The sequence below is a fragment of the Takifugu flavidus genome, chromosome 1 (genome assembly GCF_003711565.1).
Source record: "Takifugu flavidus isolate HTHZ2018 chromosome 1, ASM371156v2, whole genome shotgun sequence".
Taxonomy (NCBI): domain Eukaryota; kingdom Metazoa; phylum Chordata; class Actinopteri; order Tetraodontiformes; family Tetraodontidae; genus Takifugu; species Takifugu flavidus.
In genome coordinates, this window is record NC_079520.1 from 20,511,519 (window position 1) to 20,537,838 (window position 26,320).

At 39.4% G+C, this 26,320-nt stretch overlaps 1 long non-coding RNA gene across 1 annotated transcript; it reads right to left on the minus strand.

Moving 5' to 3' along the window:
• Positions 1 to 14,933: 14,933 nt before the first annotated feature.
• Positions 14,934 to 26,118, minus strand: LOC130539378 (uncharacterized). Its single transcript, XR_008954100.1, has 2 exons — positions 24,593 to 26,118; positions 14,934 to 23,374 (listed from the first exon to the last, which is right to left on the minus strand). It is a non-coding gene; the product is annotated as an uncharacterized LOC130539378 (long non-coding RNA).
• Positions 26,119 to 26,320: the final 202 nt, after the last annotated feature.

The window sequence follows — 26,320 nt, forward strand, 5'->3', positions numbered from 1 at the left end:
CAGTATTTTAAAAAGTATTTCTTTGTGTGCATGTATTCAATATAAATTCAAAATACAATGCAGTCAAAATATGTTCAGGCCTTGACCATCTTTCAACTTTTTGCTACGTTGAGACCTACAAAAATAAATCTCACATCAATGATAAAGTAAAAACAGAATAACAATTTAATATTGCATTGACACAAAGTCAGACCCATTGCTGCGACTCTTGTACATTTGCTCTCAGGGCCTTCCATTTCTCTTGATCATCTTTGAGGTGTTTCTACATCTGTACTGAATTCAACTGCTTGGACGTGATTTAAATTGGCACACATTCTGATGGTGTATACCAGAGTTAATCCATGAGGTCAAAAGATCTACTTCCACCACAATACTCCCTACTCTCTCAGTCAGGATGCATCAGGATGTATCGAGGCACAGATCAGTAGAATCCCACCTGAACTTGATGGGAAAAAAAACATAAAACGACACCATTGAAAAAGAGTTTATGACTGCGGGTAACATGATTGTAACCCAGATTAAAGTTTCTGGGCTTAATTCTAATAGAAGGATGGTGGTGGGGGCATTTTCCAGGGTCAGAGTGGCTACTCAGTGTTAAGAGAAAACTGAGCAAAGTTGGAAAACACGGTCCAGAGCGCTCGGGACCACAATGAAGGCAACAGAGAAGTGTTTTCCTTAAGTGGTCCTGCCAGAGTCCTGACTTGAACCCAATCAAAGATCTCTGGTGAGACCTGAACATGGCTGTTGAGCGAAGGTCTCCATAAAACCTAACAGAGAAAGAGAGAACCTGTGGAGGAAAAAACACAGGATATTCAAATCCAGGAGTGTAAAGTTTGGGGCATCATACCCAAGAAGTTGTAACAACTAAGTACTACAGAATAGACCTGAATACTTTGTTATTTTAATTTTACAATGTTTTAATGTTTCATTTTGTAAAATAATTCTAAAATAATGTTTTTCCCAGTTACAAAAAAACAGAATATATGAAAATGTCGGAAAAATTGAAAGAGTCCAGAAATGTTCTGCCTGTGCTGTTATATTTACTGCCTACAGGACAGGCCCATGCTTGCTCAAATCAATAAAACATTTGCTTGGTATTTGCATGTTTCTGTACCTGTTGCGGTTCTACTGAAATAGACCAGAGCCTGTCCATTCTGCAGACCCATGTGGGATTGTAAAAACTGTTTTTGTTTTGCTTGCATGATCCAGTCTAATTGGGGAAGGAGCCCAAGCTGCAAGAGTTATGCGCTTCATGCCGTGCCAGCCGGCATCTCTGGGTTACCGGGAACAGCCGTTGGTGGGCTTCAACAGGGGTGTTCTACTTCCCAGATGAGATTCTGTTTCTCTCATCCACAGTGGCGAGGGAGGTGGGAGTTCGGACCATGTACAGCATTCCTTTACTTTAAAAAAAGGCAGGGCTCTCAGATCTGCATTTCAGCAGCTGTTGAGCCCCTGGAACTGCGAGATATTGGAAACACAGTCAAGTTCATAACTGTTATTTTGATTGACAACCAAATTATGCAGGTTGCCTAGGTTAAGTGGGAAGGAATTATTCATACAGATTATATATACTACAGCTACATCTGTTTTTTAAGCCTAATAAAGTTAAGAAATGTATTTCAAATTATTGCTGTAGAAGTTATTGACTCATTCCCAATGGATCACATAATACATATAAAAAAATCACAACATACTTGTTAATTATACATGCCAAATCTGCAAATTAATTTACAGGTGAATTTAATAATATTGATTATCTCTTCGATATGGCATCTGGTGATGACTTCTGACATCATATTCCTGTCAGAAGCCACAGGGCATCACAATTTGTTGCCTAATATGCTTCATAGCCACAAACAAGTTACGGTGGCCATGCTGACCCCTGTCCACAGCCAAAAGCACAAACAACAGGCAGGTAAGACTCAAAAGTAGACCATAGAGCGATTGAAGAAGGTGAGATGTTTGGGTGGTCATAATGTTGGGCCCTACTGGAGCATGCTGAGCATACAAAGTCCTGTACAGAGCTGTCTCTAAAGAGATTTTTTTGATGAAGAGGTGAGGTTCCAATCACGTACATCCCTTTTTTTTCCACTTACTGGTATTTATTTTATGGATGCTGTTTATTTACCTCAAACCTCCACAGACAACTTTGGTTGTCTTAAACTGTCTCAAGAATTTTACATGCTTGGTAAGACAAACAGATAGTTCGTTCATTTTGATTTCTGGATGGACTGTCCCTTGAAATGCTTGGTGCAACAGTTTGACTGTTCAAAATTGCTGAGACAAGGTGATGATCGATGAAATCCTCAATGCTTGAGTGGGATATTTTGGCTATATTTCCAACATGATGTCAAACTGCTGATTCACACATCATAGAACATTTATCCTCTTATTAGTTTAAACACTTCAAACAGTTCAAACAATTTTAAGTACATGTGTCTCCAAAAAGCTAAAACGTATGTTGGACTTGATATGTTAACCAGCAATCAAGTGCCAATATAACAATTCAGGCTGTAATTTAAACTGTATTTTAATAATTACTTGGGAAAGTAATGAAGCCTAAAGTCCTACTTTTCTTCTACTCTATCACTGCAAAGATCTTGATTACACAAATGCAATTTCAGACTCACTTAACCTATAACCTAGAGTTAATCCCTAGATACAAGACCAATAGTCTTTTTTTCCCTTTAATTTTTAGTTTGACTATGTTTACAGCTCAAGTACCTAGTATGAACTCTGCAAAGCACAGGTCAGCAGTTCTTAAAATTCAGCACATTGAAAATATGTGTGGTCTTTTCTTTTTCTTCTTCTTTTTTTTTTTACATCATTTTAAGTTAAAAATCTCAGAACTGTGTCAAGTATCTACACTTCAATATACTGGGCTGGATTTTCCCTTCTTTTTTCCTCTCCCTTCTCCTTCCTCTAATGTTTTGTTGATTTGAGGGGGTCATCGCGTTCATGTGCTGAGTTCACACGAGGCAGGAAGAGTCGTGATTGCGTGTGGTATTTGTATGTAGTGCCTTCACATTGTGGAGATCAAACCCTAGTGCCTGGTGAACAAATCAGCTAACCTGGGTGGTTTCAGACCTCTGATTCATGACCTGCATCTGTTATGGCCATATCATTTTTGACTGGACAGTAGCAACTCACACGCATTGAGTACAGATGAGCAGGGTCCAGTGGCAGTATATCATCCAGGAGCAGCAGCAGCTGAAAAGCTTGAAGATGGTAGGAGGTAATGTGGATGATCTAAGACTGAATCTCTGGATGGAGAAATTTTGTCCACTGCCTTGAAGCACAGTTAGTGGTGAAATGGACGAAAAGATACAGATAGAATGTAGCTGCCAAATCAGAACCAAAGTGGTTGAACTTCAGTCAAGTTTGTCCTGCTTCTATGAACTGATTGTGATACCTGCTGCAGCTCTATGCTTTCAGTAAACCTGTACATTTTCTACATTCCTTGTGAAATATGTACCATTATAAGTTAATATTATAAAGACATATTTCTATAAAGCATGTATGTAGCATTTATATTTTACTTCTTTCTTTGTCATTATAAGTACATTAATTTCTGGTTTAATGTCAAAACTTTGCCCAGTAGTGTGTGTAAATTTTAATTATGTGTGATTTTTATTTTCACTTAAGTCATTTCACTTGCAACAATGTTGTGTGGGATTTACCATTTTTATTCAAATATTAACCTCATAGTAAAACTGTTTCCATGATTTCACTTTACTACTAGTCGCATATAAGGTACTATACACATATATGACCACTGGATGACAGTATAAGCTCAGATAAAACATCCGATAGCTCTGCTTTAAAAGAATATATTGCTTCTCAAAATTATTCAACTTCCTGTCAGCTCCGGTATACATTTTACGCGTAATCATGTAAAGAGAAATACCAAACAAGCAAAAAAAAAAAACCATAACAATATTTTATATGACGCCAAACTGGAACGTTCACGTCTGGTGGCACACTGCTTCCCCCTGGTGGAAATGTGGATTTTCAAGCATTTTAAGGCTGTAGTTTCTTATCCAGCTTCAAAAATAATCCCCCCTCCCCTTTATAGCGTCTTTTACAATCAAAATTGTTTCAAGGTGCTTTCCAGAATCCCAGGGCCTGACCCCAGACAAGCAATAGTGGCTTTAACAGGAAGAAACCTTGAGCAGTACCAGGCTCATGTAGGGGGACCCTCCTGCTGATGGCCGGCTGGGTAGAGAGAGAGGAGAAGGGGGAGGACAGGTAGAGGAGAGGAGAGGAGAGGAGAGGAGAGGAGAGGAGAGGAGAGAATAGGCATAGATCATACAATACAATACATACACACATATAATACATACAGAAATACATTATAATAAGTAAGTTGCTGCTTTTTGGTAGAAAATCCTGAGAATGGCTCGACTTCATTTTCTTTTTTTCCCCCCGTGGACCTGTCATTGACCTGAGAGTTGCATGATGACCGTTACAACCCCCAACACCCCATTTTTTTTTAAATTTACATCTTCAGACAAATAAAACAAAATAAGTCTAACTACACTGACTGCTCTAAGATAATTGGAAAACCTCATCCTTACACTGTAAATCCTGCCCAGTTGGGAAGCAAAATGATCGTGAATGGTGAACCAGTTTTACCTGCCGTTGTGCAATTGTGGCAGACAGAAGGTGAAGAACAAAGACAATTAGCAAGAGAGGTCCTATTAGGAAAAACTGTGCCATCAAACTGTGCACGTTGCTTAAACTGCCAGAAACAGACTCCCGATTTACCAGTGCTGCTGTGTTTCCTTTACAGGTGAGAGCAGGTGAACGTTCTGCTGCCTGGAGCATCCTCCACCATGACAGCTATTCGGCAATGATCAAGAGAGATGCATTTAGACTGCTGCACAGACCTCCATGTGCCAACCAGTGGCACCATGAATGCTGCGGGGAACGACGGTGAATATGTGCTGGTGATGGAAATTTTTGCATTGTCACTGCATGTGCAACTACTCCCCAACTCCTTGATAATTTTTTTTTGGTATGACTCAGACAACTCTGGAATAGCACAGCAATTTAGTGGAACGCTTAGCCAGGCTGGAAGGCTGGCCTCATCTCTCCATCTCTTCTCTCTAGACAAGCCACAAGCTTGTGAAGTCTCTATGTATGTGTCCAGACTAATCACTCACATTGACTCTGCAGAGCCAGCATGACCTGAATCCATCCATCCTTTCTCCTTCCTTATGCAATCCCTCTATCACAGAGAGAAAGTGGGTGAGGGGGACTGTTGTTCTAAATCTCCACTGCTCTGCTTCTGTGTGCATTATGCAATCTGCTTTAGAGTCTTAATCATGGTGCTGACTGACCTGCATGTGTGTTGTTGGTTGCTTGTGTGCGCGCGTGTGTGAGTTAGATACTACATGACGAAACAAGAATGCTATAGTCGTACAGTCTGAGCAGTGAAAAAACATAGTCTTAGGGAACACACCACATTTAGCATTAGATCAAAGCCTGTGTTAAACTCAAAAAGTCCATCATGGCATCACTGATTGACCTGGATTTGAATTTGCTGTGATGTAATATCTGATATAAGTTCTTGCTACTTACAGCATGAACATTGTGCCACAAACAAAATTGACTTGAGTCATTATCAGATTTCCGGTTAAGTTCTAAAAGTAGATCAGGGATTGGGCTGATAATCAGGTGTTAGTGGGTTTTTTTTGGCCTTTAAAGGGTTCTCTAATTGGACTCAGTGTGTTCCAAAATATCTCTGCAAAGATAGGTTTTATTTATTAGCATGACTAGGTAAAGACATGTGGTCCACATGTGAATCTGATCCTGTTAAAGGCTGTTAAACTGATCGGGCTCTGGGTTTGCCCAGAATGCCCAGAGACAATCAGAGCGACTGGATGAATGGGATTTCAGAGTTACCTTGACATATATTTTATGGTTTCTGCTACTGCATTATTTCCTTGTGTTGCTTCTTTTTTCTAAAGAGTTTGTGGGAGTGTTACAGACCTGCAACAATTTATGTTTATTTATATAGCTTCTGTTACAATCAAAATTGTCTCCAGGCACCCAGGTCCTGACCCCCAACAATCAACAGTGGCAAAGAAAAAGTCCCCTTAAACGAAAAGAAATCTTGAGCAGGACCAGGTTCATATAGGTCATATGGCCACCTGGGCAGAGAGGAGGAGAAGGAGTGGGATGGGTAGATATGGGGAATGTTTCCAGATATGATCATAGAAGAGAAAGGAGCAATTTATGTGAAAAGAAAATAGGTTTATCGAGTACATTTTCACCTTTGCAAAGTTAATGGAAAGTAACAGTTTGGTTCATTTTTGGGAGCATTTTCTCATCATCAAAAACTTCAACTCAAGTGATTCCAAGACAACTGGTGGCTGTAGCTGGTTCACACAATCATTTGACATGGAAGCATTTTATAGGACAGCAGTGGTTTGTTTTCTTGACTTCAAGAGTAAGTTCAAAGTAAGTATAGGAGCCCTAATTGGAGGATATAAGATAGAAAAACTACCAACAAAAAACATCCAGTCTGTCAAATCTGTATTTTTGACAATGTCATTAATTGTGACATGCTTTTGTTCTTGGCTGCATCATGCACCTCTCTCCAATTCACTGTTTGCAGGCTCTGTATAATTCACCCCTGTTAATTCAGAGTAAGCCCAGATTTCCCTCTCTCAGCCCATTGGTTCACTCATTCCCTTCTTTATCTCTGTCACTCTTACCTTTTTCTTTCTCTGCATCATTTTGTCTTTCATCTGACCGCTCTTCAAGAGAATTGTATAATTTTTACTGTTGCCTTAAAAGCTAAAGGACTTTATTTTGTGTCATTAATGTTCTTAAAAAATGTTAATCTCCTGATCCAAGCCTTTTTTGTATGTTCTGAAAATATTGACATTTATATTGAAATCACCTCCTAATTGGTTCAAAAACCTGCACTTCTGGTTAAGTAGTTTACTGGTGACTAGTAGCACTGAATTGGAGCTCAGTATTGCATTCACAGATATTTCCATGGTTTCTGTTACCACATCTTTACCTGCTGCACTCAGCTATTAGTGTATCAGACCTGTAACATACAACAAGTTTGGCCTGAAGAATTCACCATAAATCAAACTGATCAAACTGATGATCATCAAACTGATGAGAAAAATTGACAGTTGCTTGGGCTTCCCCTCTCTCTCTCTCTCTTTCTTCTTTTCACACACACACACACACACCACACACACACACACACACACACAAACACATTAAAATGGACCAGCAGAGGGTGCATGAACTTGTTCTCCTGGCCTCTCAGAAGTTGCTGTCACAGTTGCTGTCACAGACAAAGTCTCTCTAATCAAGACAATACAGTATACCTGTAACTCTGTCCCAAGTCTTCAGCTAATGTAGCACACCTGTGCTTCTCAGTGCTTAAACCCCGGCATAACATACCACTCTGCCAGATCGTTCTTGGACTGGCTTCCTGTGATCAGCCCCGCCTGTTCCTGACCTGCCTGGCTCACTTGGGTTTGTCCCGGTAATTACCTGGTTTCTACCTGACCTTGTCTCTCCTGGCTCCTCACCTGGATTTCTCAGCCTGATTTCCAGATTCTAGGTTTACTATCTCAGTAGATTACTATGAGGGTTGGATTATGAGGGAATATTTCTGCAGATTATTTCACGTTTGGATTTACTTTCTGCTGTGAGTGTATCAGTCCATCCTTAAGGGAACTGTTTAGTTTTAAACCACAGTTTTGTTCTTTACATTTGGATCTTGTCTCTATTCATGGTAGTGGCCACAACATACTGTCGAGCAGATGGACGGACAAATTAATCGACGTGGTTTTTGTTCTTGCAGACCCAAATGTATTGTGAGGGTCTGTTGGGAACATCTAATGGAACTCTCTGTCAGAAAGGGAATGTCTTCAACTACCAACTCTGGAAGACAATTGACCAGATCCCGAAGGAGGCTGGAGATATTGAGTCCAAGTGGACCACGTCCTCCACTTCCATCATTGATGTAGCTGTTCAAAGCTGTGGCTGTAAGGTCTCCTGTGCTTGTGGTGGTGGCAATCCCTGAACATGGTGGTGGACATCGCAAGCAAGGAATGCTGTCAAGCTGAAGAAAGAGTCCTATTGAGTCTGGTTGTCTCGGTTGACTGATAAGTAGCAGTAGGCCAAGTTTGCGGCAGCTTGGGCAGTCATGGAAGCCACAACTCAGACGTTTGGGGAGAAAACAGAGGACTGTGGGTGGACCTTAAGGAAATACCGGCAAACCATCCAGTGCCTCAGGAGGGGGAAGCAGTGCCCCATCAACACTGTGTACAGTGGAAGTGGGAGCTATTGACCATGTCTGGGGATATTGTCATGAGGTGGAAGGAATAATTCGAAGATGTCTTGGAAAGCCCCTCAGCAGCAAGGCCCAGCGAGATGAGCTCTGATTGCCTCAAGTCTCTGGGTGTTGCTGGACTGTCTTGGCTGACACATCCATGGAGTATCACTTGGCAGTTTGGTGCAGTGCACCTGGACTGGCAGACTAGGGTGCTGGTCCTTCAAATGAAAAAGAGGAACCGGAGAGTGTGTTCCAACCATCAGGGGATCACATTCCTCAGCCTCCAAGATAGTCAAACTTCAGGTTCAAGAAGAACATTGCAGTTTCTTGTTCTGGTTGTGGACCAGGTTTATATACTGCTCACAAAAATTAAAGGAGCACTTTAAAGAAACACATTAGATACATCAGATCTCAATATGAAGTTGGATATCTATACAAATAACGACAGGGCAGTGTCTTAGGAACAAAAGGATGCCAAGTCTTTTAATGGAAATAAAAGTTTTTAGCCTACAGAGGGCTCAATTGTGTAGACACCATAAAATCAGAGTGAAATGAAGATGTGGCAGGCTAGTCCATTTTTTCCAAAAAACTCAAAATGCTTTTCATTATCTTGTGTGGCCCCCACGAGCTTGTATGCATGCTTGACCACGTCGCGGCATGCTCCTAATGAGACGACGGATAGTGTGTCTTGTGGCATTTCCTCCCAGATCTGTGTGAGGGCATCCCTGAGCTGTTGTACAGTCTGAGGAGCAACCTGGCGGCGCCTAATTGACTGAAACATAATGTCCCAGAGATGTTCTATTGGGTTTAAGTCATGGGATCGTGAAGGCCATTCAATTGTTTCAATTCCTTCATCCTCCAGGTACTGCCTGCATACTCTTGCCACGTGAGGCCGGGCATTGTCGTGCATTAGGAGGAAACCAGGACCTACTGCACCAGCGTAGGGTCTGACAATAGGTTCAAGGATTTATCTCGATACCTTATTGCAGTCAGAGCACCATTTCCTAGGCAATAGAGGTCTGTGCGTCCCTCCATGGATATGCCTCCCCAGACCATCACTGACCCACCACCAAACCTGTCATGTTGAACGACGTTGCAGGCAGCATAACGTTCTCCTTGTCTTCTCCAGGCTCTTTCACGTCTATCACAGGTGCTCAGGATGAACCTGCTCTCGTCTGTGAAAAGTACAGGGCACCAGTGGCGGACTTGCCAATTCTGGTGTTCTTGAGCAAATGCCAGTCGAGCTCCACGGTGCTGGGCAGTGAGCACAGGGCCTACTACAGGACGTCGGGCCCCCAGGCCACCTTCATGAAGTCTGTTCCTGATTGTTTGGGTAGAGACATTCACACCAGTGGCCCTCTGGAGGTCATTCTGTAGGGCACGAGCAGTGCTCAGCCTGTTCCGCCTTGCACAAAGGAGCAGGTATCGGTCCTGCTGAGGGGTTGAGGACCTTCAACGGCCCTGTCCAGCTCTCCGAGAATAACCACCAGTCTCCTGAAATCTCCTCCATGTTCTGGAGATTATGCTGGGAGACACATTAAACCTTCTTGCTGCAGCACGTGTGGATGTGCTATCCTGGAGAAGTTGGACAACCTGTGCAACTTCTGTAGGGTTAAGGAATCACCTCATACTGCCAGTAGAGATAATTACGCAAGCCAAAATCAGCACGAGTGGAAAACTAGCCAAAAAAGATCAAGAGGGAGAAACTTGAAATGACCTCCACATGTAAAACCAGTCCTGTTTTGAGGGTTTTCTAATTGTTGCCACTGAAGTGCACCAGTTGTTAACACCAATACAGCTGAAATTGATTAACGAGGCCCTCAGCTGCTTAACCAACCACAAAATTATCAGACAGGTTTAATTCAATTCATGCCAGGCCCAATAAAAAAATTGTTCCTTTAATTTTTGTGAGCAGTGTATAATAGGGAGCTCAAGGGTTAATGGGAGTTTACCTACCGTATCTACATGTGTTGAAATTGGAGAAGGCAACTGTGTGCCCCCAACCCCAATATGAATTTGACATTGTTCTTAGTTCCTTGGTACAATCAGGCCAGGAAGAAGGACGTTCAGATTAATTCTTCCAAGAACCATGTAAGTTTTATAATATATGTACTGTTTGTAGCTCTGTTCATGACACCAGAGCCATTTGAAAGTAGGCTAGTTGAGGAACAATAGTTTTGTTGTCTCAATTTCTGCTCTTTTGCCGTTTCAGACTCAATCCAATCATCTGTTTGTGGGATGTAGTGGACATGCAAGGGTACTCTATTGAGGCCCCTCTTCACATCTCACTACAGGCTTTAAAGGATCTGCTGCTAACATCTTGGTGGCATTCACCTTGGTACGCTTCAGGGGTCTGGTAGAATCCATGGCTCAATAGGTAACAGCTTTTCTGGCACAAAAGTGGGGCTAATGCAGCATGGGAGGCGGTCATAATAATATGTCTGATATAAATAATAATCATACATGAATTGCAAAAACATGGGGAATATTGACCACAGATACTGGATGTAAATTTGATTGCATGGCGCTGTTTAGATGCACAGAAGAGCCAAAAACCTGCTGAGCACTAAAACTGTCGCCAAAATAATAAAAGCAAGAGGATCTGAAGGATTATCACTTTAAATAATTCTCTGTGCATATGCTAGCTTTTACGTGTGTGTGTGTGTGTCTGTGTGTGTCTGTGTGTGTGTCTGTGTGTGTGTGTATTTTAAGGAGTTCTGTTTTGTCTTCATGCCACTGGCGCCACCCCGCAGACTTGGCACCAGAGATTGTGTTCACCTCACAAACCCTCTGCTAAGTAAAGGACAAATGAAAGGTAGGGAGAGAGCAAGGGTGGGAGAGTGTGGAACCTGCCCTTAATTTTTTTTGGTCTCAAGTCAGGCTTACAGGATTCTGGCAAATGGATTGGATTGGAATGGCAATGGGAATGAGATGGAAACAGATAGTTTGACAGGAGGTTAAGACAGGGGGATGGGGTGGTGGTGCGGAGGTATCAGTTTCAGGGTTTGGGTTGAAGTAAGGGAAATGAGGAGATCAGCTCAGGCCAGGGTTAATGTGACCAGAGGTGTCCCCAAAGTACATAACTGCACTTGGATACACTCCAAGAAAACTGTGCCAGGGTACATCTCGTTCGCTCTCTTGGACAAACAGCCGTGCCTGCATGTTCACCCCCACACAGACACACAGACATACACACACATACACACACAGACACACACACACACACACACACACACACACACACACACACACATATGCACACATGCCTGTTGAGTGACTACTGTTTCTATGCAGAAATAAATGAAAGCATTACCATACCACTCTACGCTTGCACTCAACGTGAAACATGCCCGACAGATTCTCTTAACATTGATATCGAATAATGAGAAATGATAATAAATTTCACAGCACGTTGACAACATACAAAAGAGATGGATGTTGTAAGTCAAATGTGAGTGTGGAATAGGACCCTGTTCAAATGGAAGAAAGTCTTTAGTTCACTGGGAAGCACATACTAACATTAGCAAATACAGTCAATATTATAATTTATTAAATTAACTGTTAGTAAATACAGCATTTGTTGATGTTAAGGATACACAACACAACTTGAGAATACTCAAGGCAGTCTTTACTGCCAATGACAAGTTACTGCAGCAATTTAGCAGACAAAACATGTGAACTTTACTGACTCAAATGAGGTAAAAATAGTTGAATACAGATGCCAGATGAAGAGTTGAAGAAAGGTGCCAGTCTGCAATCCATGACTTAAGCTTTTCTCTTCAGTGCCAACTGTAGTTGTGGCCCCCAAGAAGCCGCCCGACAAAACTTAAATGAGATTTCCTGTGATGTTGCACATCTGGGAAATCCTCAACAGAGAGAATCCAGTATGAACTCACCACAGCAGATTCAGAGGCAGACTCACATTACTCCACATAAATACTGATGCTGCTCCATAAGTCTACAGTTTGGCTTACCGTATATTGCTGATGTTGGTTCACCTAAAAAGTACATTATTCATTGCTGTTGCGAAATATCCATCCAGACAGTTCTGGTTTCGGCTTCAGAGTTTGGGAGATATTAGCTGTAATTACATCTGCTTTTTCTCAAAAATACTGATCTCAAAATGTAAATCCCTGAAGTTGGCCTCCTGCTACTTAAGATGATCCACAGAACTTGTTTTCCTATGAAAACCAACACGTTCATTCCAGTTATCAATGTATTATCAAATTCCAGATGTCTCAAACCAAGCAGTTTCAAATGATGTCATATAAAATTAGTCATTCATGCTAAACGAGTAAAGCAGTATTTCTTATTATCCATAGGTAACGCAAAATTCCCATAGTTTTTAAAATAGTGAAATTATAATAAAGTGAAACTTATCTTTATTATCTTTATATTCAGTTTCACACTTATCTTTATAATCAGTATTACATCTGTCCCTCTTTTTTAAGAGAGTATAAGTTGTTTTAAACAATTGCGCTGAAATCAGCCAGTCTGGAGCACAGGAGACTATTATAAAGCAAGATACACCTTGATAAAGGAGGTAAATTTCTAGCTACTGCTTAGGGGCACATTTTTTTGTCTAATGTGTAGATTAAAACTGTAACAAACATTAAAAAATTAAAATATAAAAGCAAGTATTTTATGCAAAAAAAACCCAAAAAAAACCCCAAAACAATAAGCAATTAAAGGAACCAGTCAATTCAAACCCAAAAGCCTTATCATTCCTTTCAATCTGTTTACCTATGAAAAATAAAGTGGCCTGCCGACTCAAATGTTAATGTGACTAAAATTGGTTGATAATGAACAATCTTAAGGTTCTATATTTGATGGGTTTAGTGACACCTGCTGTATTTATAGCTGTTCTTGGTCTTTCTGAAAAGAGGTACTGTACTTGGATTGGGAGTTAAATGTGGATAAAAGCTAAAATTCTATGTTTCCACATCCCCAAAATGCTGCTGCTGCTGCATAAGGAATTTTAGTTTTAGAGGAAAGTGTCACAAATTACCTTGAGGATATTGACAGATCTTCCTTCTCTGAATGGAGTTGGGGACTGAGGCTTTTTGGAGGTCTCCAAAATCCCAATTTTATATACGTAAACAAGTATTTTCATTCTCTGCTATGATCAAATGTGTTATAACTGCAAAAATATACTTTTAAAAATGTAAATATTCAAAGTTTGTTTTCAAAATTGTTTTTCAAATGTATTTTAGAAACTCAATTTTGCATTCAAGTGTTAAGTTGTGTACATTGTGTGTATTTATTTCATGACATACTGGCTTTTGATTCTGGTCACCAAGAGCAGACAGATTAGATAAATAACTGAGGGGACTGGCAAGGACAACGACTACTTACAAAAGTGTCCATTATTGTTTGCAGACTACAATACAATCTTTGCTGTGCAAATATGCTAAACACAGGCTAAAGCACTGCACATTCAAAATAAGCATTTGCTTTTCACAATAAATGCCAAATATTTTACTTTGAATATTAAACAACGCTATTATCTATGTACATAGGAACATTTCAGAATGGTAAAATCAAAAAAGTATAGGCAAAAGTATACATTTTACCTATACAACAGAACTGTTCTGTACTTGAGGACATGTATTTACTTCAACACTACTTTCAACAAATATCACAGCTCACCTCAGTTAAGGATGCAATATCTGTGTTTGATATTTTTTCAGAACAGTTTTAAAATATTGACGCTGATGTTGACAATTCTCACTCAAAAGAACACACAGACACACAAACACACACACATAGAGACACACAAAGACACACAGAAGCACAGAGAAAGAGAGAGCTTATTCTGATGACTCATTCATTCCCCTCTCCCTCCTCTGCTATATTTGGACTTGTCTCTTGGCTTCAGCTAAACATTTAAAAGTGATGAGAGGCATAAAGAGGAAGAGGAGGAACACGTCCTGTGTCTGTATGTATGGGGGCAGCTGGTGCCTCATTGTGCTCTCAGCTGGGACTAATTCCTACTGTCTTTCATATGTAAACTGTGTAACGTTGTGCATGCGTCATAGCTGGGGAGACACGTTGATTTGCACAGTGGTGCTCTCTCCTGTGGCAATCAGCTCTTTTAGTAATAAGCTATTTATACAATATGTCACATTCCGTAGAGACTCCGGCAGCATGTGGCCATGGCACCAGGTCCCCATACAGGCAATAACAAATATTATGTTGTTATATTATAAGGGAGATTTTAAATGAACAACAGCACTAATGTCTGTTTCAACATATAAAAGACAAATATAAGATGTTATTTTAGAGGCACACAAACTGGATTGCAGTGCTTTTTAAAAATGAAATCTACTGCCTCTTAGACTCTCCACAACTCCAAACAAGGAAGATCTTTGCATCTACTTCCCCCTCCTGCAGCGTTTCAGTGCTTACACTTATTATTTCTCAGAATCAACACAGTAAATCAGCATGACTTTTTTTAATGCGGCCAAAGGGCATTGATGTGGCCACCCCGATCTTTCCCACAGCAAGATAAGTAAGCACTCAGACCTGCAGCATGAAGCACAGGATACAGAGGTGTGTATTTTTAGCTTGAAGCCTCTTTTTTCCTAGACTCCAACCTGTTGACCAAGAAAATTGAGTCATATGCAGAGATTTTTCTTTATTGTTGCTTAGTCCAGACATATAGGAGATGTACCAATATTTGTAGTATTCATTTGTAGTAAATCATTGTCAGAAATATGTTGCAGGATATGATTTTTAAATAATCTGTACATATATGGAAAATGGAAACATTTGGAAGGTTTGGACATAGAAAATAAACTTGGTAATGATAATTAAGTGACGAACAGAATAACTGACAAGGAGCACATGCATAACAAATAATGCACTTAAAAAATCATAGCAATCAAGAATAAGTGAAGCAGATAATAAAGTATACATTCACAATAATTTAGATTCAGACTGATTCAATGTAATTCTACATCTCTACTGTATCGAGATCGATTTACATACAAACATTGTAAACTTTAAACAAAGTTACATATAATCTAACCCATAAACCATGTAACAAGTTATAATCATAGAACATCACACAAGCACAAGCTTGTATCCATCTTGTATAGAACACATTCAAGCACACAGAGATATTCAAGAACAAGAAAATCTTTTTTTTTTACAAACTTCTTTTGCCTCTTTTTTCCTCCTTACAATTTGCCAGGATTTTGTTGTTTGTGAATTGAACCCTATGTTTTTAAATAGCAGCACTGCAGTAGCAGGAATTTAGTTGTTTGACATTAATGAGTGGAGAGGATGCAAGGTGTACCATATTGCAGATATTCTCATTTTCTGTTGATTTCTCTGCCATCTTTTGAGGTGGGAGAAAAATTGTAGTGATTATTGACATTGCTTTGCACTGGGTCTATTTATGGATAAACCTGAGTGGTGTCGTGAGATAATATGCACACTCACTGCAGTGTTGACTTTCCTACTATGCCGTCTCCCCTCCCCTCCGCCTGCATCCACCTTACTTACCCTGTCAATGCCCGCCTCCATTGCCTGCAAGCGCAGCTTGTTATCATGGGAGGAACAATGCTGACATCACACTCATTATGCAATTCTATCAACTCGGAGGAGCTGTTGGGGGATCTGTTTTTTTTAGCAACCAATCAGCAAGATCGGGTCATTGAAGCCTGCACATCTGGCTGGAGACTTTGTTTGAGTATGTTACTGCAGTGTATATGCATATGCGTGCATGTATGTTTATGCTGGTTTTATCCTGAAAATGAAGCGGGTTTGCATGTGAAGGCAAAAGTGACAATGATGGCTACTAGTGTCTGTCTGCCATGCAGTCCCTGGAGTGCTCATACAGAGAACATTGCTTCTCTGCCTCACACAAACAGAATAGAAATCTGAAAAAAAGGACATGGACCAAATACAAATATCAGTCCTGAGCTGCCTCCAGACTGTATGTCTGTCTTCCTGAAATGATGCTGTGGATCCTGAGGTGCAGAAAAAGAAAAGATATAGTGTGAAATATATTTGAATACCTATATTCTAGCAAACCAAGGCACAAATGTTTTGATATAAAACATTTTCTGTCTTAGACTTCCAGAGGAAGCACAAAACCCGGGGAAAATTATCTTTAGAGGTTAAAAGGAGGTCATATTCCTCTGCTTAGTTTGTAAAAGCACCTTAAAACCATATTTGACTGAAAATTAATATATTATAAGAGCATGGTTACATCTTGTATTCTAGATTTGAATATTTAGCCTTCTGATTAGGCTTAAGGATATTTGCAGAATGTGTATTTTGATGTACCGTAATCTGCAACCAAACAACAACAACAACAACAATTTACTGAATAAAGAAATGCCACTAAATGAGTGTTAACTAGGGGGTGTTAGCATCATGCATAAATCAAGCATTGAAATATAACAGTGAGTCAGTGACCACCTGGTGGCTATATTACACAAACACACTAGACTAGGCATAAACCCTCACAGTGGCATCTGTTTATAGAAAAAAGATGCACAAATTGTTTGTTAATATGAAGATAACATGAAGTCTCAGTTCCTGGGGCAAAGACATCCCATTTAGCCAATCATTGGAAATTTCATTTTGAATTAATTAAACAGATGCTGAATAGATGCACTATCATTTTGACAACAACAACCACACATGTCCTTGAGAAGAAATGACTTGTAAGACATGTCTGTTTTTTGCAGCTTGTGCTAATGAAAGCCATAATTGCTACGCAGCATAATCAATACTCTCAGTTCTTGTTTAGGAAAAGGGCGGGGGTGTCTTATTTGAGGGTGGGACTCAGCACAGCCTGGAAATAAGATTCATGGAAAGGCTGTGTTCATAGCTGATTTGGTTCTAACTGTCTTCCAGCTAAGCAAGAATCGGATTTTGTTAATTGAGGCAGCAATAAGGTTCAGTTATTGGATGGCAAGCAAAAATCTCTTCACTGTGCAGTAAGGACAGGTTGCTACCTTTATTTTGTGTTTTTAAGGAAATAAATAGCCGCTCTGAGACTGTGACTAAAGAAGAAGATAATTTAACAAGAGTATAGCCACACAGAAATTAAGTGAGGGATTATAAGAATTGGAAGTTGGCATTGCACTGCTCATATGTCTTGGGGGAGTACTAAATAACAAGTCCATTTCCTCTTCAAATATTAAAGCTTATTGAGACTGAGACATTTGCAAGTCACACAATAGCAATTCAGTGGCTTGTGGATCTGGCTGCTCAGTTTCTCCATGCTGAAAAACAGTTTGAAATGGCCATCTAGTCATAATAATTCCACAGTACTGGCTTTAAACAGATGTGTTTGCTATGTATATATAAAGAAGTATAACATATTTAGATTATTCATTTTGTGTTGCTGGGACATGTGAGTCATCATGACCTCATCATGTGAACTCATACTGAACAAAATTTAGTTGACATTTGGAGCCAAAGCTGTTGGAACAATGATATGTAATGCAAAAAAAGTGACTTTATTGTAAATGCTGTTGTCATTGACTCGTAAATGAAGAAACACAACTTCTAACTGTTGTCAGTAAAGACACAAAATGTTAGAAAGTATGAAATAGAAAATAGTCCCTTTTTTCCCCAAAATACTTCACTGGATGATTGTTGGTGACACGGGCAGAGCACCATTTTCTGCTCCAACATACTGCTAATCAAAATAAATATTTGGTTTGAATGTTGTTTGATTGTTGGTAATGTGCTCAAATATAAAAGACAGCCAAATGAATATAATTGTGATATTAAAAGTAATTTTAATAGCAGATAAGATAACAATGCAGGCAATGGTAGCTCAGTCTGTTAGGAACTGGCCTGAGATGCAGAGGGTTCTCAGTTCAAGCCCCAGTGCAGACAAGACATAGGTGTTCTGGTCATAGGGGAAGGTGCCAGAACACCTTCAGAGCACTGTTGAAGTGACTGACAATTCATCCAGGGGTGGAACCTGCCTTCAAACATACACATATCCGCCCTGTGATCCTGAAAGGGATAAAGCGGTTAGGAAGACAGGAGAGACAAGAAACAATATATAAAATGATGAGTATTGGATCAAACCCACAATCTTGCAGAACTCCATGATTGAAGTTAGTTGATTCTAGTTTCTTTAAAAGAACTGTCCATCTCTTAGTCGTGGCTACTCCACAGTTAATAAAAACCTTCTGTCTACAGGTCAGAAGATGACTTTTCTATATCAACGGTAAAGATCAGCATCATTGTGTTTTCCTTATCTTGTTGTTTTTTCAGTGTTAGAAACCTCTTGAGTCCAGGTTATTTTTCCTGTCAGACTAGGTGAACAAAATACAGTTGTTGCCTATTACTTCTCTTCAAGTGACAGGTTGATGGTGGCATGTTTGCTTGCTGATTTCCAAGTTGCAGACTATCTGATAAGTAGATTAATGTTACAGAGCCATCAGACTGAGCCAGTGCTATTCATAGGTGAGAGCTTAAAGCAAAAACTGTGTAAGCAAACACATTATAACTCAGTACAAGCACTCCACATAGTTTTTAACAGAATAGACTATTTAATGAATATGTTTAATTAGAAATCAGATAGCTTGGGACAGACTTTACATGAACTCCAGTGTGAAGGACCTGCAGGGTAAAGCTGGAGTGTAGGTGACAACAGATAGCTCTAAGGCATGACAACTTAAAACACTGCCATCCATAAAACCACATATTGTGCTAAAAATACACTTTAAACTGGTATCTGTATTTGGTGGATAGGGACCATCCATTAAGCCACGCTGCAGAAAACTAAAAATAAAGACACTGGATAGCTTTTATGGATGGTTCTGACATTGTGGAAAGTTTGCTTTCACACGCAGGGCAGGAAGCTCAAATGTCGGGGTCATGTTCGGCCGCTGTTTGCTCTTCACTCCAAAATAAAAAAGAAACAAAAAATGGATAGCAGACTGTTATCAGGTCACCTTTTTCACATGATCATTTGGCTAGAGTATGATGTATGATTAACAGTCGATTTTGTTGTGTCAATTTTATACAGTCTACAGTAAGCCCCCAAGGCCCCTTTCATCCAGACAAAGTAAGTCTCCATTTTTTAAAATTAATAATACAGAGAACCATGACAGCATCTTGATACAAGACCTTAGACATCTGGGATATTTTGCCTTTGCAGCCAGGAAACAATATTCTATGTATAAATGAAGCTGCAATAGAGAAGGTTTTATTAAATAATGTCTAATGAAGGCAGCTACTGAAAAAAAGTTGTATGAGGCAGTTCTGTAGGTATTTCGACCAGCTGTTGTTTATATTTCAACAACTGAATAGTTGTTCTCATGGTTACCTAAGAGAACAATTGAACTGTGTTTACTATTGTTTTTTTATGACATGCCTTTTAAAATAAAATGCTGACATTATCACACTCATTTAAGTCAATGACTCAGAAGCGACATCATGTGCAACCTGATTACAACATATGTGTAATAATATTGCATGGACAGAAATAAATTCATATGCACCACTCACATTTGGTTTTGATTGCATCCCATCTGTCAGTGCACACAAATAAGAGAACTGGTATTTTTGTTAACCCTGGATTTTCTAACACTTCCTGTGCCTCATATTCTGGTGCTCTAACCAGGAAAAACAACCATGAGAACATCTATTTTCAACACAAGTGCTGCAGTCCAATTAACCAACAGGCAGCGCAAAGGACAGCTAAAATTAAAGAGAAACAGCTGTCACAGCAGATACACAACCATCGACAGACGAGGAAGAGAAGGGACTAAATGTGAAGAGGCAACAAGCCCGAACATAAATCAATTTAAATATTTAGAGCGTTAAATTAATGATCCACAAATCTTCAAAAGTCCTCTATATTCAAATGAAAGTACATTTTACATTTGGTTCAAAAGTTGGGATTTCAGTATTTGAAAGAAGAAGGAAGAATTAATCTGATGCCTGCAGAAGAGTCTAAAGCCCATCTTCTACCAACTGGGATTTATTTATCTGAGTGACAGAGAAATTATTTTAATCAGAAAGATGATGATAAGGCAATAAGGCAGCTGAGAAGAGAACACAGCTCAAAACAGCAAGAATGACTAGTGTCTCACAATTAGAGAATGCAATAATTATCTATTAAAGTGGGTTGGTTATTGTTGTTTTGCATGAAATAATGCTCAGCATCTTTCAAAAATCAAGCCAGCCAGCCAGGAGTTGAACCTGGTTTGGTGACTTGTCCAGCTTGTAGACCTTTCTTGGCCCAAGGCAGCAGGGAGAGGCTCCAGCCCTGACCCCCAGCAACCCTTTTAAGAGAATGTTATAGAAAATGGATGGATGGATCTTGTGTGCAACTAATGTTAGATACACACTCCTGGCACATGATGCTGTTTACAGAACAGCGCTGTGCTTGCAGACGTATGTGTGCCTCGGCCAGCTGTGCCTTTTTAATGCAGAACTTCTCATCCACTTAAATGCCTGATAAACCTGGTGATCTGTCTGGCTTCACTTTCAGACCTCCAGACTGTATTGCAGACACAAACAATTATATTTGGCATTAGATAATGTCAAATATAATTAGATAATGTCAGCATAACCAATGCATTAGATCTGCACTAGGGGTATGATACAGCCTGTGTTTGACACATTAGGTGACATTGAAGTGAAATTTGCCACTCCATTTTATAGTTTTCACTGTCTTTTAACTGATTATTTTTCCTCTTTTATATTGGAGATTTCTGAGGACGTTTCTCTGCACACCTGAAGCCTTTGTATTTGCACATGCAGTAGGTCAGAGAACAGAGATGTGAGTGGAAACACTGATCTCCATCAACCTGAGTCTGGGTTTGTTGATCTCCTCTCCAATTTCTCCCACGTTAATTTGAAACCAGCTGTCAGTCAGTGCACAAATGACAACAAGCACATGTGTAATGCCTGTGTGTCCCTGCTGGTGAGGAGAACACACTTATTCATTCCTCTCAGACCTTCACCTATCACCTTCCCTCCTCCAAAACAGATCAGCTTACCTTTTCTTTCTTCAGTATTCCTTATCTCATGATGCTCATTACAGGCTTTTAACAATTAAGTCCATGGTTGCTTTTCCTGGATATGAAACTATGGCCAGAGAAACTGACAGCATTTGACCTCTGACCTTTCGCAAGCCACGTCCACTGGCAACCAGCTTAAAGTACTGTTTGCAGTGACTATGTACTGATGTTCATTTAGAATACAGTGAAGTGTTTCTCAGACAGAGAGCTTTAACATCGCCAGCTGTCACTTACTATTCTACCCTTTAATGAATAAAGAACTTACTTAAGCATTGCTGAAATAACATATATTTGAATTTAATTACAATTCAGCTAGACTTTTGTAGGAAAAATGCGTAAGCATGGTGTTACAGGAGAATCTATAACAAATTAAATGTATCAATGATTTTAATCAAGTCAAAAAGAAAATTATGTACTTCCATATGTGCAATTATTGGGATTCATCTTAATAAGGTGGATTAGGCATGGTATAAAATTTGGTGTCAAAAGTTTGCTGCCCCGATATGGAGGAGACAAAACAAATGTATTTACTTACCGGTACTTACTTTATTTATTTAAATGCTCAGAAGAGTGAAAGAAATGTGCTTTAATTTTTACTCATGTTACAGCAGTGCAGCTATTTTTTCAGAGATTCATTCCACTGATCCATGTTTTCCATAAATATTCAGATTGCATTTGCAGTAAAGGTCAGAAATACAGAATTATCAATGTATGTCATGGCTGCGGAACATTTGGTTCCGTGTGCCTCTGTCATTATCGGACAAGAGTGAGATTTGCAATTTTTAATAACGCTAAAAGCTACAGCTATAACCATGCTTTCTATCTGTTTTGGAGGGACGGCTGCTCGCCTACACTGGCACTGCTGAGGCCAACTGTAGAGTGCCGCAGTAAGTAGAGAAACCCAAAGAGTTTATTCAAAGCTGAGCTCAGCACAGGAATCGATTTAGGAGTCTGAGACTTGACTGGGGCTAATTAGGAGCGACAGGACCTGCTCGGAGTAGTTGGCTGCAGCTGATGGAAACACATTGCACTTATAGTAGATTGTTTTACTACACCTGCAGGAAGAAAGTGTTTTTTCTTCATGCAGTGTTACCTTGGTTCAGTTTTTCTCTAATGTCCAAAAAGTCTTTAATCAGCCATTATTAATATATGCATTAGAACTATGAATTTGTAACTATAACTATTGACAGAATTGTATAATTGACTGAGATTTGCAATTTTAATTATGTAAACCTTATTATTATTTGTCACTGTACTCAGACTGTGACTACTATTATAGATAAAGTGATCTGTGTGTTTTGTGATCAACTGATTTCATTTTTTAAAAATGGAATTCAAAGTACTTTTGAAATTTTAACAATTTGAATCTTTTCCTTTAATACCCACATGTTCTGAAGAAGCTGTCTTGGTTAATTTCCATGCATAGATATGTCCCCCAATGCTTTAACATAATTGTAGTTATTTCAACTTTTCCGGTTCAAAAGAAAACTCACTTTCACAATTCAATAACATGCGCACATACATTTGCACTGTTTTTAGCTTCCTCTGATTGAAGCAATGTTTCACCATTTCAGCCGATTTCGCCAGTGTCACTACAGTTGCAGTTTTCTTTTCTTCATCAACTTTTTAAACTTCTATTTCTGGTTTGCTGACACGGGCCTGCCTTCATCATATTCACTGTCCTATACTCCTTAAAGATGGATGAAAGATGGAAAGATGGATGGCTGGGTTCCTGTGTAGGTGAAAAGTCCCATAAGTTTTGTTCCTATGCACAATTTATCTACTCTTCAGAATGTTAGCGACAAAACGTAACCTGTAAATTGAGCTGAAATAATGAGGGAGCATGGGCAATCACTTGATACTCTGGATGCTTTTTGACTGCAGGCAGTTATGTAGCAGAGTCTGCTTTCTGAAGTCTCTGCAGCATACAATAACTCCATTAAGCACTGTATTGTATTTATACAGTATAGCATCGGATGGAAGTGAGTTACCAAGTCCCAAAGATGTTCATACATCTTCCATCAAGCTTCTTATTCATTGGCAGACTGAATAGCTGTAGAAACAGAAACAGAACCATACACTATAACTGCTCTTGTATTTAGGGTTAATTTCTATCCATGTTCATTATCTGTAATCTACACCTCCTCATGCTACAATGTTGTAATGAATGTAAATGTGCTGTTATCATGTGTGAGAAAGCATAAGTTGCAGATGAATGGGATGATTTACAAAGGCTGCATATAAAAAGCATGGTGACCAATAGGCTAAACATCTCCCACAAAGGCTGTCAGGCAGCAACGCTTTCGACTGTAATGTGCGACGTGACACATTAGGCAACAAATCTCATCAACAAAAATCACATTGTTTTGAAAAAGCAGGGAAGGAAGCTAAGGAGGGAGAGAGATTCTTTGACCTGGAGCAGGAAAGGGGAGGTGGTCTGTAAATCATACAGAATGAATGGCTGTGAGGTGGGGAATGCAAATTGAATACATGGGCAGACAGAAAAGGTTTTTTTATGTCTGCTTTCTTACCACGCATAGAATAGAGACTGACCCCCCTCCCCCTTAAGCATGGAAATCAGCATGGAAACAAATCATTCCCGAGCTACTGGCTCAAAGTTGAATTAGATGCACCGCCTCAAACAAGCTAGAATTCAATTATGTAAAGACCAAGTTACGGCTGAAGGATGGAAATAAACAAGAACCTCTGATGTTTTATTCATCCCACACCCCAAAATACCTCCAGCATTAAACAACAGCAGCCACCTTTAGCTCAGGAGTATGGAAGACCTTTTTGTTAACTGTTTTCCCTTTAGAGTTTAGATTTGACACTGAGCAATTTACATTTTGTCACTGCTATATTTTTTTTATTATAGCAAGAATCTAATATTGCAGGATATAGTGCTATATGATATGAAAAGAGAGATTATAGGAGATGATGGTCAAATGTAGTGACTGCTTTAAAATTAGATTGTTAAAGGGTGATTAATGTCACTAAAATATGTTCCCACTTGCAACAGTTATACAAATGTCATACAGTGAAATTCATCAGTGCAGACTACATAACTGAAATACAAACATCTCAGCTCTGGTGACTAGGTATGCTTCTTGATATCATTCTAAAGTCTGTTTAATTTAAAAGCGCATTTGTCTTTAGCTAACGGCATTCTGTAACACTCATTGATTATTCAACAATCCGTACATGGATATATTGTTTAATTCAAGTTTGCAGTAAATTTGAATTCATAATTGAGAACCAAATCTTGACCAACCGCTTCGTCCAGCCTTTCCTCCAAACCAGTGTGTCCTTTTCTGAGCTCCATGCAGACTGACCCTCACAGCCTGTGGGGTTAGTTTAGCATGCAGAGCAGCTCTCTCACCGCCCACCATCAATGAATCACATGTGCGCACACACGAGCACGCGCGTACACACTCAATGTCATCGACAAAGCCAACTCGTTAATTTTACATTCCATGAAGGCGTGAAGTTATGCTTCACAAGCACTTTCCTGAGATTGGCAGATAAAGCAGACACAGAAGTCAATCACCATAAATTGTTATATCAAATGTTCTGTGTAACATAGGTCTTATGTCTTATATACATGCCTGCGGTCTGATGAACACTGAACCTTAATGGCCAACTGGGAGTGTATTTTGCACTGAGTAATAAAAGGCATTGCAGGACTTTCCAGAGCAACAAGAGTAATGTGCTTTAATAACACAATGCCGCCAGTGTGGCAGAAGAACCTGTGAAGATAAAGGAACAATCCAGAAATGAGGAAGTAAGAACAAATACTCACATGTTTCTTTGAAACCAGCTTTACCCTCACATCTGCAGAGAAAATAATAGTACTGAATGTCTTTTCAAATGGGCAGCTGTTGAGAAAACCCTTCAATATGATTTCTGAAAGTCAAATTGATCTCGACCTTGGATAAAAATTCACAATGCTGACTTTTAGCATATTGAGAACTAGTGTGTTAACTTGTCAACACCCCATTGTCTGTAATTACCTCCACTAAGGATGTTATCTGAGAACCAGTGTGTTTTTGTTATGTTATGACTGGATCCCGATGAAATTTTCAGGAAATGTTGATGATAGGCCAAGGAACAGCTGATTGAATTTTGGCAATGCTCTTGATTTCAGAGAGAATTTGACCTTTGGCATTCAAAAGATCTTAAGCCTAGGGGCTTTGGTCATAAAGCAACCCACTGTATTATGTTATGTAACCTTGTATTACTACTGCCTAGAGTCTGCACTATGGGTGTAGTCACAGTATGTGAGGAAATAACCTGCTTGGTAGTCTGTACTCCTTTGTAGTTCTGTGCAATTTTATATGGGGGATTAAATGAATCTCCAAAAGTGGCTCAACTTATGTTACTAAGTGAGTCACTTTAAATGTACTGATTTATGCAGGCATTTATGGGGCATTGAATATTTGCAATTAATCACTTTGGGATATTCAATTTCCGTTTCTACAAACTGCTTTTGAAAAGTCATTGAAAAATCGCATTTCCTTAATTTATGTAGCTAAAATATCAGCGTAAATGCATTTTATGGTCATTCTAAATGGAGCAGAACCTGGGTGATAAATGTCATGATAACTTGCTTTTTTTTTTCCTTATGATGCTCCAGAGGACTGTGAATTCTCCTGGAGGGATAAACAACTTTAGACACACACACAAAATCAAGGACAAAGAAATGACAGCTGAGTGAGTCACTAGATATCATCAGATAATGTGAAAGATAAACAAGCAAAGGCAGTAAGATTGTAAAAAAGGAAAATTCAAAGAAATAAATTCCCGTTACTTGGCTGTATATACCATGAACACCCACAAAATTATACAAATCGCAGAAAAAAATCTAAACTGTTTTCAAGATTCAGGTGTACAAATAGTGCCACTTCATAACACAATATTTAAATGTAAAAATAAGGGAATAAATTGCGTATTTAACTGTTTATCATCAGTGATTTGGTAAAGCAATAAAGCATGTTGCGTG